The following is a 13,935-nucleotide window of genomic DNA, read 5'->3' on the forward strand; positions in this document are numbered from 1 at the left end:
TTGATCGAAACATATTTTCATTTTATTTGTGCTTCAGAAAAGGCTTACAGCAGACTCCTGATTATCCACGAAATTGGATGGCGCAGGTTTGACAAATAGTGAAAATGCGGACAACCTGTTTTAGTATTTTGCTGCAAAAGCTCTTGACTCGGTTTTCTCAGCCATCAACTTTTCAGCTAATGATGCATTGCTATCTTGCTCGTCTAAATACTACCCTTTTAATCATGCCCAGTATCGTGTAGTTTTTTACACTTAAGTCGATTATCCCCCCCCCCTTCTCCGGTCGCTTGAAGATAAGCTGCTACTTGGACAAGACATTGTGGATTATCGAGTGTATGCTGTATACAGTAGGCGTCGCTTAATGTGATCAGTTAATGTTATCATTCGCTTAATGTTATCAGAATCACTAAGTCCCGGAACATTTGTATATTAACCTGTGTTTAAAAAGTTGGATATTGTAATCAGTGCCTTCGTTTATTGTTATCACTTTTTCATAAATTTTCGATTTTTTCCCCTTTTTGTTCCTCAATCAAAAGAAAGACAAAGTCAAACCCTGACAGTAGCTTCCAGAAAAACAAGTTCCCTTCTTATCGGTAAAGCAGATTTTCTTTTTTTCTGCTCAGTTACACTAAAAATTCACTTTTAAACGATCAAACATTTTAGCCATGGAGAAAAAGCGCAATAATTTAACTGTCAAGAAAAAAAATTGACATTTTAACGCATTGACAATTTGACCGTGATGGATCAAAGATGCTGTAGAATAAGAAAACAGTTCTCAGCCATTACTTAGTAAGTTACTAAAAAGTTGGTGATGAGATTGAAAACAAAATGAAAATTTAAACAACAAGCGAAACCGTGCTGGAGAAAATGGTGAAGTTGAATCTGCTTTGAAATTACGATTTACGAATGTCAGGTAAAAGGATGCGCGAGTAAAGAGTTGTTTAATGCGGCAAAGATAAGATTTTACCCTTACTTAAAAGGGAAAAAAAGACTTTGTAGCATCGGACGAACGGTTAATTCGATGGAATAAAAAGAGCTATTTAGTAATTTATAATTTATATCTGCATTTGTTGAGTTATTGTAATTTTCATTTGCAGTTGTAAAAATAAATGCTTCTTGATTGAAAAAAACATCATTTTGTGTGTCCTGGATTTTTGTCGGTTATTGTTATCAATCAGTTATTGTTATAAAACTATGTTTGTCCCAAAGTGATCACATTAAGCGGCGCCTACTGTATAAGCAATCTTAATATCAATTTTTTAAAAATTTACCATAGTTTAGGCCAGCATTTCTTAAATCGTGTTCTGCGAAACCCCAGGGTTCCGTAGAGGTCACTCAAGGGTTCCACGGTACTTAAGCCCTTTTTTTAGATTAGTTACTTTTAAAATCGATAAAAATAAAGTTTGAGTGAAGTTTTAATCAGTATTTTTTGAATGAACAGCAAAGAAAACATCAAAGGGAGATATGTATTAAAAATTCATTTATTGTCAATGTATTACCTCGTACTTTGGCTGTACAAAAATAAGTAATTTATAGAAAGACATTTAATCACACATTTTAAAAAATTTTGTGTTACTTTTTCATTACAATAAATGTTATTTGAAATCATTTTCATTTCTATTGCTAGCAAGCTAGTAAGACAATTTTAAATGTTGAATTGAAAGTATGCTATTAAAGACAAACCAGGATTCCGTGAAAAAAAAAGTGAGCATTAAAAAGGGTTCCACTTATGAAAAAAATTAAGAAAAATCTGGTTTAGGCAAACATTTTGCCTCAAAATAGTACCAGTAAATATATTTTTGTACTGAATATGTATACATACTGGGTGTGCATATACATTTATTTGTAAATCAAGATCATTTTATAAATTTCCCCCTGTAAACTAATTATAGTTCACAGTTTATTATTTTGCTGTTAATTAACGTGTGCATAAGTAATTTTATACTAGTAATTATAAATACCGTGTGGTTAAACTCGAAGCTTCAACACTGTAAAAAATATCCGTACTATTTTGAACCAATTTATAGTGCGCTTGTACAAATATCGCGAAAAAGAGGTTCAACTAAAATTTTTCAGAAGCGATGATGGCTCGAAATCTTGGTGCAACCGTTCGAAATTACGGATCTCACCGTATTTCAGTTCAACTAACGAAGTGAAATGAAGTTACTCACCGGCCTTCATCTTTATTTACTTTCTGCGGCGCAGCGCAGAATTTAAAGTTGCAATCCAAAGGTTTGTAATATTTTGATGTACCTGATGTTACTATGATTACTTTATGTTTCCATATTTTAAATATCACAAACGTAGATAATTTAGACTGTAAAATATTTGTATAACCTTCATTATTTTGACTTTAGTAATGCATTTAAAGGTTCGCTTAGGCTTAGCTGTATTATATTTAGAGCTTTGCTTACAGTAAGTGTGTGCTTGTTTGTAGACTCATGGTTTGAACAGTGGTTGGAAAAACTACTTTTTTTCGTAGAGAGAACTACAACTACTTTATTACAAATGTAGTTAACTTCAACTACAACTACTTTTTTCAAAATGTAGCAGCTACAAACTACTTTTGAAAAGTAGTCGCTACTTCGATACTTTTAAAAAAATAAATAAATAAAAGCATACACATATACACCGTTTGAGGATTGAACAAAAATATTCAAAAAGTGGTTTAGATTAATAAAGTGGCTCATTTGAACATGGAATATAACAAAGAATTATTTATTCTTTCATTCCTTTATTGAGCCAATACTGAGCCACTTTGTCATTCCAAACATTTTCTACGATTTTTACAATAATTCGCTGCAAGATAGGATTGAAAAAGTTGAAGGAATTTAACCTTCAAGTTTTTAATCCTTTCCTGACAGTGAATATTTCATTCAAGAAGAGCAAAGAAAATGTAAATAAATGCAGTCATAATTTGATTAAAAAATGTTATGTAGGCATACATACCATATTTACATAAAATTGATTTAGATGATGAAAAACATCTTTTAAAAGAGAAAAACATTAATTTTCATTATAGGAGATAATTTTATAGGAGCTTATATTTTGCAGGAACTAGTTAATTGATTTTGAACTTCAAGCTAGGGATCCGGACCTGGACACCATCTCCTTTCTTACGCTGCTGATGAAATGAAGTAAGAGTAGTTTTCAATTTTACTGAATGACCTCAAAAACTGACAATATTTAATTCACTTTTATTTAGCTGATATATCAACACTCCATCAGTAAAAAAGAAAATAAAGAAATAGGAAAAATATCCCGAATGGTACCAGTGTTTATAATCAAATATTAATAAATATACGAAATATGAAACATAACTAAGAATGCTTATTTTACTTCAATGTGCAATTTTAAACTGCAGTGGACTCTCGCTGTAATGTGATTCGACTTACGCGAAATGGATAAATAATGAACTTTTCTCGAGTAACGAATTTTGGAGCTCACGCGAATTCCTCATCCCGCAACACGAAAGTTTTCGGAAGGGAATCACAAGGCTTAGGTATCACCTTCTTTATTGGGTACTAAATATCAGTTTCGTAAATGGACTTTCCCTTGACCATCACTGAAAGCAAAAGTACCCCGCACTGTACTAGTCGAAACATCGCTTTGTTAATTTACAAATCGTCACTCCGCATCTTTTTCATTTTAAATATGAAGTTGATGAAACATAATTCCACATAAGCAGCTGTTTATCTAAATTTTTAGAATGGAAGTAAAAATAAGAAGTTTCCGACAACTAAAGAAATTTAAAAAATGTCGATATGCTTGAACAACTAAAAAGTGCGTTGAATATAATTACTGTGTCTACTGTACAGTACTATTGTAGTACTGCATTTTATTCTTGCTACATACTATATGTACCGTCTAATTGTATGCCAGTCTCTCCCATTGATGTTGTGCATTCTAACCTTTTTTTAATTCAATAACAGAGCATTAATTTAAATACAGTAAAAATCATATAGATGCCCTTTTCCACAAAGCAAAATTTCAACCTGCGTGCACAGGTGTACGAGGGCCGAAGAACCTTAAAATAAATTCAATTATTATTCATGATTAAATTATCGCCTTGAAAAGGCTTAAATTGCTGTACAAATGACCTTCAGTTGAAGCATTCAGATTTCCGTATTGTCACCTCGGAGAACGATGCATTTGAACATGTCCAGGGACCATGGGAGTCATGTTTAAGCGGAACATATGGTCACCTTAGTCATACCTGTTGTTTTCCAACTTAGCCCTTTTTTGCATTAATATTTCTTTTTTTTTTTTCATTATCTTTATCTGAGTTAAGTGATTTAATTAGCTACTCCATTTTAAGATACATTTTATGTCCAAATGCTGCGCTAAATATGTTGTACACTTTTATGCTTTTCACAGAACCTTACTCAAAGTGGCCCTCGACAGGATCCCGACTTTGTGGTCTGCTGTCTCAAAAAGATAGCATCCTGTGCAGAAGATGTGCTTATGGACAAGGTCAACCAGTTGATAAGGTCAACCAGATGGTCAAATATTAAAATTAAGATTTCTAAACAAATGAGGTGTCACTTTAAAGGTAAAAAGTTGTATATTTTGAAATGCCTGTCTAAAACTTGTTCACTTCAGTTATAAATAAGTTTCAGGAGGTTAAAATATTTTTAAACCGTATTTGGCGACTCTCCAAGAAATTCTGTTTTTCCCAAAAAATACTTACTAATATTATGAATTGAGATAAATCACCATTTAAAGATACAATGTGTTGCTGGTGATGTGGCAAAAATATAATTCATTTTGATTTGTAAAAGAATACCTGTGGGGTACATTAAGTGTTTTTGGTTCGACACCAAAATGTGCAGTTAATTATGCTGAGCCAATAATTTTAAAACTACATACATGTATTTTTGGGTACAAAGTAAGATTTTCAATCTCATTGATATAACATATTTTTATTTTGTAACAAGTGAATATTTTTTACTAAAATCTAAGCGTCGGACGTAAAAAATTTTTTACGTCCGACACTGTTACATTCCTTTAAACGTCATATGTTTTCAACTGTGTTTCTCCTTTTTTTGCCTTTGATTTCAAAGTTAAAGTGAAACATGCATAAGAAACAACTTAGTGAATTTACTGTATAACATTTAGGGTTGCTAGGGGTAAGTAGGACCCCTTTTGAGAAAAAGTGTGTTGGGTGAATGTAATACAGTTGATTAAGTTCAATTTTGGCAAATTTGCCAAAATTATGATTGGAAATTGCAATTGGAAACACTAAATGACTACGTCTATGTGTAGTTGGCTAAGGAAGAACCATTATCAACATTCAATCCATATAAATCTTGATGGTTTTCTATCAGTTAAGTTTCACAAATAACTAATCCCAGCTTTTGTAGCCGAACTATCAATTCCTACTAAGTCATCATAGTTGTCTTGTATTTCATTAATACAAATGTTACATCAGAGAGTTGCTTTTGATTTTCATATACTCACTGTTATGGGGGAACTACTTACCCCATAGTGTTGGGACCTCTTCTAGTGAAATTTTACGGGATAAGTGGGGCTCCTCCTCTAAAACAATTTTGAACAATATTTTATTCAAAAATTCTAATTGCTGTATGCACTCTAAGTTCAGAAATGAGATTTTTCCGGCTTTTTCTGTTGACTTTTGAGAACCTTTCCTCCTTTTCCCGCCTCTTTCAAGCCTTATTTTTCTCAAAAATCGGAAAAAAATATGATTATTTTTAAATTTTCGGTCCCCGATTTCTTATTTTTTCTATTTTTCTCCTTCGATATCTTCATCCTCCGCGATATCTGCTAAAAACGTACGTTTTGGAATCATGCCAACGATGTCAAACTCGTGCTGCGCCGAAATTTGCGTGCCTCGTTTGAGATTTCAATCATTTTGCATCCTGCAAGTATTTCAATTATTTTAAATGTTGGGTGGTTTTTCACTATATGCTACCTTATATCTGCTTATTTTATTCATGATTTCAATAATATTTTTATTTCTTTAATTTATTTTGGAAAAAATTCAAAAGTCAATCAAAAAATGTGGCATAGCCCCCCATAGTCTCGAATTTTATTGAAACTTGACATGGTTACTTTTTTTGTGTATTTAAGAAAGTGTAAAAAATATTTATGGTGAATCTCAAACCGTCTAGGCTTTACAGCCTGTGAAAAGTTTTGAGATTTCATGATTAAATGAGGCGGCTGCAAGTTGTTCTTTTGATTCAGAAATCGTATTAGGAAGTTTTTAAAGACGAATTTTGGATTCCATTGCAAGGAAAAAGATAACCAATCGTTTATATACATATATATTTATTAATTTTCAATTCTCACTATGAAAAGTATGTTCTACCACATAAAGAAATTTTAAATTTTTCTCTCCATTGTAAATTTTTACTTTACAAACAGACCTAATTTTAAAATTTATGTTCTCACTCGTTTAACACTATAAACTCAAATGTTTTTAATGAAAAAAATGTATTTTTCTCTAAAAAAATATGAAAAGTTGACACTATAGTGTGATGCAGCCAAGATTGACCTCTGACTCCCCCAACCCTTTGTTCAGTAACTCAGGGGTTAGAATTTGTTGCCTCTTTTTCGAAATTTAGATTTATAAACACACTTGCAAGAAATTGTACAATGCAGTAAACTGCACAAAATTATTACTTATACTTAATTAAATATGTATTACCTTTAAAACTGGTAAATTTGCCATTTTTTATTGGATTTTCGAATATCATGGCTTCCAGGTTCTATTTTGATGCGGTTTTGGATATCATCATTTTTACGAAATTTTTTTGGATTTCCTCCTTTTTGCTCTCTGACCACTCTCATCCCTGTAAGTTAAACTGTACATGAATGTTTAATGATCATAAAAAATATATGCTAACCGGGAAACACTTTGAAAAATTCTGCTTAAACTCGCCAAAAAAAAATTTTCAGATTTTTTTTTTTTTTTTTGACTAAGTCAACTGACCTAGAAAAAAAATTCCACGTAACCCAATTATATTCAAAACTAATCACTGTGATGAAACATGACATGATCAATGTAAAAAAGTATAAAAACTATATACATATTTCAGTTTTAGGGGGTGAACCACTTACCCCAGTGTCCCACTTCCCCAATCAACCCTATTTTTGAATTTATTTCATGAAATTTGTTTCAGTATATGTAACCTATATTATATATTTATAACTGTAATCATTGTTATGTATTTACATTTAAGAGCAATAGTTTACGTCCAATATGAACAACTTACGTCCGACACCAAGCTAAAAATATTTTTTAAATAATTTTATTCCTTATGATATCATTTGAAAACTGAAATATGCTTCAATAATGAGTATATTTTATAATTATGCTGTTTTTAAAATTAAAATGTAAGCCAATTCACAGACTTTTAATAAATTTTTAAGTGAACCATCAATTTTACTATTTGTGTGTTTACGTCCGACACCAACTCTTTACATTTTTTTAATTTATACTTTAGGGATCTATTGTGAAAAACTAACATGATTTTTACTCTGTGGGATGTAGTAAGTATCTTGTAAATAAATTTGATCATTTTGGAACAGTTTATATTTGGTAAGTGGAATTAAAACTGAGAAAATTTTCTTCATTTTTTACGTCCGACACCATGGAATTGCCCTTATTTAATGTTTATTTGTTTTATATTGTTTTATTCTTTTGTTTATTTATTGTACATTAATGTTTTTTTTTTTAATTTATCTTTATTTACTAAATTATTGTTACTATTTTCATGGCTTAATGAAGATAAAATATCTATTAAACCATGAATGATTGAGTGTAGTACCACCATTTCTATTCTGTTCGGACTTCCAATATTTACACAAAGGGTCCACTCAAAGCAGATAATGTAAAAAGACTGAAATTCTTTTCTTTTTTTTTTTTTTTGACATTAAACATCACTAATCTAAGGAATGAATAGAATCGTTTTTTTTTTTTTTTTTTTTTTGGAGATCAGTTTTCTTAAGCATTTAATAAAAAATACATGCTGGTACATTTTACTTAAAATACTCACAACGAGTAATAAAATATATATCACTCTCATTTTGTTTTTAAAATTTGTTTTAAAAAATAAAATGCAGGTAAAATGTCATTTCTGTACCTTGTCCACAACATGCATTCTATCGATTTTCCAGCAAGTTTACTGTATAATGATGCTGTGTTAGAAATGTATACGTACAAGTATTTATACGTAAAATAGCATAAATCTAATTAAATGTGTCAAATCGATATTCCTAAAATCATTCCACATTTTGTAAATGTGTCCATAGATACTGCTATTAGTACAAAAGAAAAATAGATCTTAATATACATCTTAAGGTGTTAGTTAGCCACTTGAACTCCCCCCCCCCTCCCCATTTTTTTAATCTTAAGTCAGCCATTCATAATTTTGTTTTAAATGTAAATCAAAATGTAAATTTTGAATGTGAACTATAATTAAATTTTGATAAAAAAATAAACATTTAGCAGTTGATTTGTTCTATTGAGATCCCTGGTAATTCCTATTGTTAATTAAATTTTAAATGTCCTGTTTAAATGTTGTTTACTTAGTTCAGAATATTTTGTCTTATAAAAATAGTTTTAATTTTTAGAATATGTAGAACAAAACGGATGTTAAAAAAATGTTTTTTAAGAGTAAACTTTTTTTTTGGTCCCTCTTAGCAATTTAATTGAAGTTTGCTATTCTCATTTTATCCTTCGTAAAATTTGAATACTATCAAGCATTTGCATAATTGTTTTTTAACTGAGTAGTGCTTTCATATTACATTAATACACTAAACTGTTTTCTAATTTTCTAATTAGTTTTTATTTTCAAATATTTTCAGTATACACTTACATATTTTTTGTTTTAACTTCTAATAAATAGAAATTTGGATACCAACTGCAAAAAAAAAAACATTTTTTATGTAGTCTGAACCAAAGTTTCAGTTTACTACTTATTTCAGTTTCTTGACTCAAGATATGCTACATAAATGAAAGAAAGTCAATGGGGGAAAATACCAGTGTAATAAAATGTAGTATTTGTGAGGCCAAAAGCATAAAATTAAGGAAACATTCCTGAAAGCGAGATTATGTATAGCAACATAATAAATGTGCCATCGTGCCCAATTTATTTCTTCTTCTGTACAACAGACAAATAAAATAAGCAAAATATGTTCTGAAATGTTAGGGAATGATCTTATTTATAAAAAATATTACATTAAAAAAGTCTTGAAGTTAAAATTGGTTTAGTTTTTCTGTTATTTTTATGTAAACGTCGTACATTTCTTACTTTTATTGTTTTCATTTTTTGCTTTCTTATTTTGTTTTTGTGATTAACTAATTCCAATAAGTTTATCCTTCACTTTGTTTTTTCCTGCATTTCTCCATTTCACACATTGCTTCTATATATATATATAGTTTTTCCCACTGGTAAATTTATTGCTAATTTATTCAGAGTGGTTTCATTTTTGGAATTTTCGCATTGTTTATGGGTTTTCTTGGAAAATTTATTATCTAACGGTTTTTTCCTGATGGAATTATATAATAAATTTTGCCTCCGAGTGTCATTTTATCTTTTTTGTTTCGTTTAATTTCGATTTTTTGATATGTATACTATCTCCTGTTCCACCGTGTTGCTTTTCTCGGATGACTTTTCATCCAGAAGCTCACACCTCTTTGCATTGAAAAAGGTGTTCCTTGTAACACCGAAACACGTGTCTGCAATTTTTTGCAATTTTTGTGCTTAATGACATTGGATTACTGATTTTTTTGAATCTTCAGCACAAAGGTATTTATTCGTTATAAAGTTATTGTAATTTCTAACCCGTCCTTGCTGCTCCTTGAAACAGAAGTTGCAATTTAAATCAGCAACTTTTTCATTTAAAATTAAAAATATTATGTGTTTATTTACAAAATTTGATGCCCTTAAATGTGTTCACCTAGTTACTATTAAAACGTACAAAAAAGTTTTGCTAACGTACAACACCAAAAATTCTTGAGAATAATCAAAATTCAAAATATTTCTTCACAATTGTTGCCATTTTTTTAAAACATACTATTAAAATTTGAATCAACATTACTTAACATAAAGTTTTTGTCTAACTTTTCAATTTTAATTACTTGAAAAAAAAAATTAATCTTTTCCTGAGTTTGTGAAGCATTCAATTTAGGACAGTAAACCCTCATTAATCCAAACCCAATTAAACCTGTCTTTGCTTAATCTGAACAATCATTTATGTTTACATGCTGTATAAATGAAAGGCCATTTAAAGCAATAATGTATTTTTGTTGGCTGTATTTCATATTTTTATATTTTTCTCTTATGCAGTTTTATATTTCATTGTCTTGAGTTCAAAATTTTACTGTGTACAGTAGTTTGTTTATGCAACTTGGCTGAATTTGTAGGTTAAACTTTCATTAATTCAGACGACTTGGATCACATATTAGTTACTACATTTAGATATTTTTTCGACCATTGCATGGTTTTCATATAAGAGTTAAAACCCAAAGGGTTAATGTATGAGATGAATGTTTCAACTTACCATAGGCAAAAGTTAATATACTCGTAAAATCACCCATGTAAGTATTTTTTACATTTATAGAATTTTTATATTGTATCTCCTTTTGGTTATGAGAAATAACATAAACATGTTTAAAATTGAATATTTTAAAACTTTTTATGTACATTTGTGAATAAAGATATTATTTAATTTATATTTTGTGTTCATTTACTGATTTTTCCATAATTTTCAAGTATGTTCGGATAATTTTAAAAAGCAATGCTGTAGTTGGAAAAAATATTTTGGGGAACTCAAAAAAGAAAAGATGGTGTGAAACCAGTTACACAGTATTTGCAATATTTTTGCAACAAAAAAACATTTTTTGGAGACGGCATGCCCCGTACTCCCAACTGCTGCCGCTGCTTATATGACATATCCGTAACACGCAAACAACACTTTTTCTTACTTTAATTGAAAATTATTAATGTGGCGCTATGTCAAAATAAATGAATGTGTTGCTTAGAAAAAATTTTGATGTTTAAAAATACAGTGGACGCTTGTTAATTGAATCCGAAGTAAATTCAATCAAATGCGTTATTGAATCAAATCTTCAATGCCACTTTATTGAATCAGCCACTTTACAGAATCAAAACTGTGTAGAACAAAGGGGGTTCATGTAAGAGGTGGCCACTGGATAAACCATAAAAATAATGGAAGGGGTTGCTTTGAGGGATATTTTTCTCTTTTTTGGAGGGGGAGAGTTTGTGGCATTTAGAGAGGTGCTCCCCTGCTTTTGGGGGGTATAATCATCCCTGTGCTATGTATAGATTATAAAATGGAGGGTTCTGTTGAGCAATCATGATTGCTTACTGTTTTCACTTGACAGCAGTTGATTTGTCTTTTGATTTTATTTTTCTATACTTATAATGTGGCCTTCTGTGCCTTAGAATCAAATTACAGTGGACGCCGCTTCATGTGATTACATTTAATATTTGTGTAACACAGTTGTTTATCAGCTGAGCCTTGTTTGGTTGTGCATATGTACATTAAACTTTTCTCTTTTATTATAATCAGCCAATTATTGATATCAAATCACTTTCGCCCAAATGTTATCACAGGTAATGTCTACTGAATTTACAAACCACCACCTTGAGTTGGCACAATCTTTTTTACGCAAAATCGGTATACACACATAACATCTAACATCCAACCCATGGCATTCATTTGAAATTTGACGTCTTGAATTCAAAAAATGGTTGCAATAAAAGCCATTAGTAGAAGCAGGAAACCCAACGTGTCGAGTCCTATCACAGTTTGTGATTGCAAAAAACATGATTTTTATTAAAGGTCTCAAAATCCAATTTTTTTTTATGTATAGTAATAATACACAATTTAAATGCTAAACAAATTCAAACAAAAACTTACTATATGTTGTGTTTTTTAAAACACTACCTGCATATATTTATTTATTTTTCTTTCTAAAAGAACACCTATTGATTACAAAGTCAGCTTGATTACTTCTTAACAATCTTTGAATTATTTTTTTTACTCAAGTTTTATAAAATTGTAATTTGCTTTTCCTTTTGCACAAATACTCTTACCTGTCAATTTTATTAATTTTGATTATCAATTAGTTTATGCTATTCGGAGTTTTAATTCAACGAAAAAGTTTGCCTTGCCTCTCCTAGAGGGGGGGGGGGTGATGTCCTTTTTCACCCCCTCCCCCTCCTACATTAATTTTTGAATCAATCATACATTATTTAAAAAATGAAATGTTTACTTGTGTGCAAAAATAGTTGAAGAAAGATTCGATGCATAAACGAAAAAAAAAAAAAAAACGTGAATTACTTGGAATACATTTTTCATCACACAGAAACGAAATAAAAGTTCAAGCACATTTGAAACAATGTATAATATTTATATCATGAGATTAATTCTTCCCCATTTAAAAGAGGTTCCTTTTAACCCCTGAAACACGTGTGCAGTGTCCTGCAAATTTGGACATTAACGTTGTATTATTTATGTTTTGTTTTACTTTTCATCACAAAGGCAAAAGCACAAATTTAGCTTTTACTTTTAAATCTGCTCATATTTTTCCTCAAAAGAAAAAAAAAAGAATAATAACAACAAAAATAAATAAATAAAAAATCTCTGAAATTCTGTATTAGTTAAATGAAATATTAAAATAATAAGAATTGTATAATTTTAATATTTCATTTTAATAATTCAATAATTATTGAAAAAATATCTTTATGCCTAAAAAGAAAAAAAAAAGTTCTTGTTTTACATTATAATTATTACTGGATTCAATAGTAATAAAATTAATAATGAAATCGAAAATCTGCGTAGGTGATTACATGAAAGAATGCAATAGAACCAGAATTTTTTTTTAGTCATTTAGATTTAAATAACATTGATTTTTATTTTATTTTCGATTTCTTAGAAATACTTAAAAACAAAATAATTTTATGTTAAACTACGCACTGCTTCTACTATTAAAATTGGGCCTAAGTACAGTTCGATCACGCTCCAAACCTTCGCATTAAATAAAACCATTTCATTGTTTTACCATATGCTATCCACCCGCGCTCAACCGATCAATATTTTGGTTCAACCTCGCACTAGTCTTTAGCGCGAGCGAGACTCATTCTAGGTTTCAGCTTTCACCATTCGTGCGGGAAGAAAACGACGCCGCTTTATGGTTCATTCTTTCCCCAAACAGAAGAGCCAGCAAATGTTCTCCCGATTTTGGTTCGATGTTTCACCGATATTTTTTACAGTGAAATAAATTTGATTCAAATCATTTTAGTATTTATATATTATTTTTGTTTTGAGTAAAAAAAGGAATTGATGTACTGCAGTTATATTTATTTATACATTCATAATATATGAATAATTTTAAGTAATCTGTGGTGTAATAATTTTAAATATGTTACAATTAATTTAAAATCACACCAGGTGTTGACATGGCTCACCACACATGACGTGAGAAAAATTAGGTAAAACCCATTCATTAAAAACTTACTGAGTCCAGTCATATTAGACATTAAAATCGCAAAGTGCGTTGTATTTCTGATTTTTTAATATGTTATTTAGATCAGTTAAGATAGTGTATGTAAATCTAAGTTTGCAGTTTTCAAAAACCTGTGCTCACTGAGTCATTCCTGAAAAACGGCGAAATTTTTTTGGTTTTTCCTTTCTAACTCCTAAACTATGCAACTTTTGTTGTTACATGTGAATACCGGTTTTAATGTACATTAAATTTTGAACAATTTAAGCTGAATTGGCACTCTGTAAAACTAATAGTTTAAGAGATATCGTACTTCAAAAATTGGCCATTTTTTGCGAAAAATGAAAACATTATGCTTCAATCACATTTCAGGTTAAATTCGGGGGTTCAGTAAACGGATATTCACACACCCTTCAAAAGTTGCATAGTTTAGGGATTAG

The 13,935-nt window shown here is 30.0% G+C and overlaps 1 protein-coding gene across 1 annotated transcript in view; it reads left to right on the forward strand.

The window, feature by feature from the left end:
* The window catches only part of LOC129229745 (acetyl-CoA carboxylase-like), a 134,335-nt gene that overhangs the window by 79,621 nt on the left and 40,779 nt on the right, over positions 1–13,935 (forward strand). The gene's annotated exons all lie outside the window — the stretch shown is intronic.

This window comes from Uloborus diversus, chromosome 9 (assembly GCF_026930045.1).
Source record: "Uloborus diversus isolate 005 chromosome 9, Udiv.v.3.1, whole genome shotgun sequence".
NCBI classification, from domain to species: Eukaryota; Metazoa; Arthropoda; class Arachnida; order Araneae; family Uloboridae; genus Uloborus; species Uloborus diversus.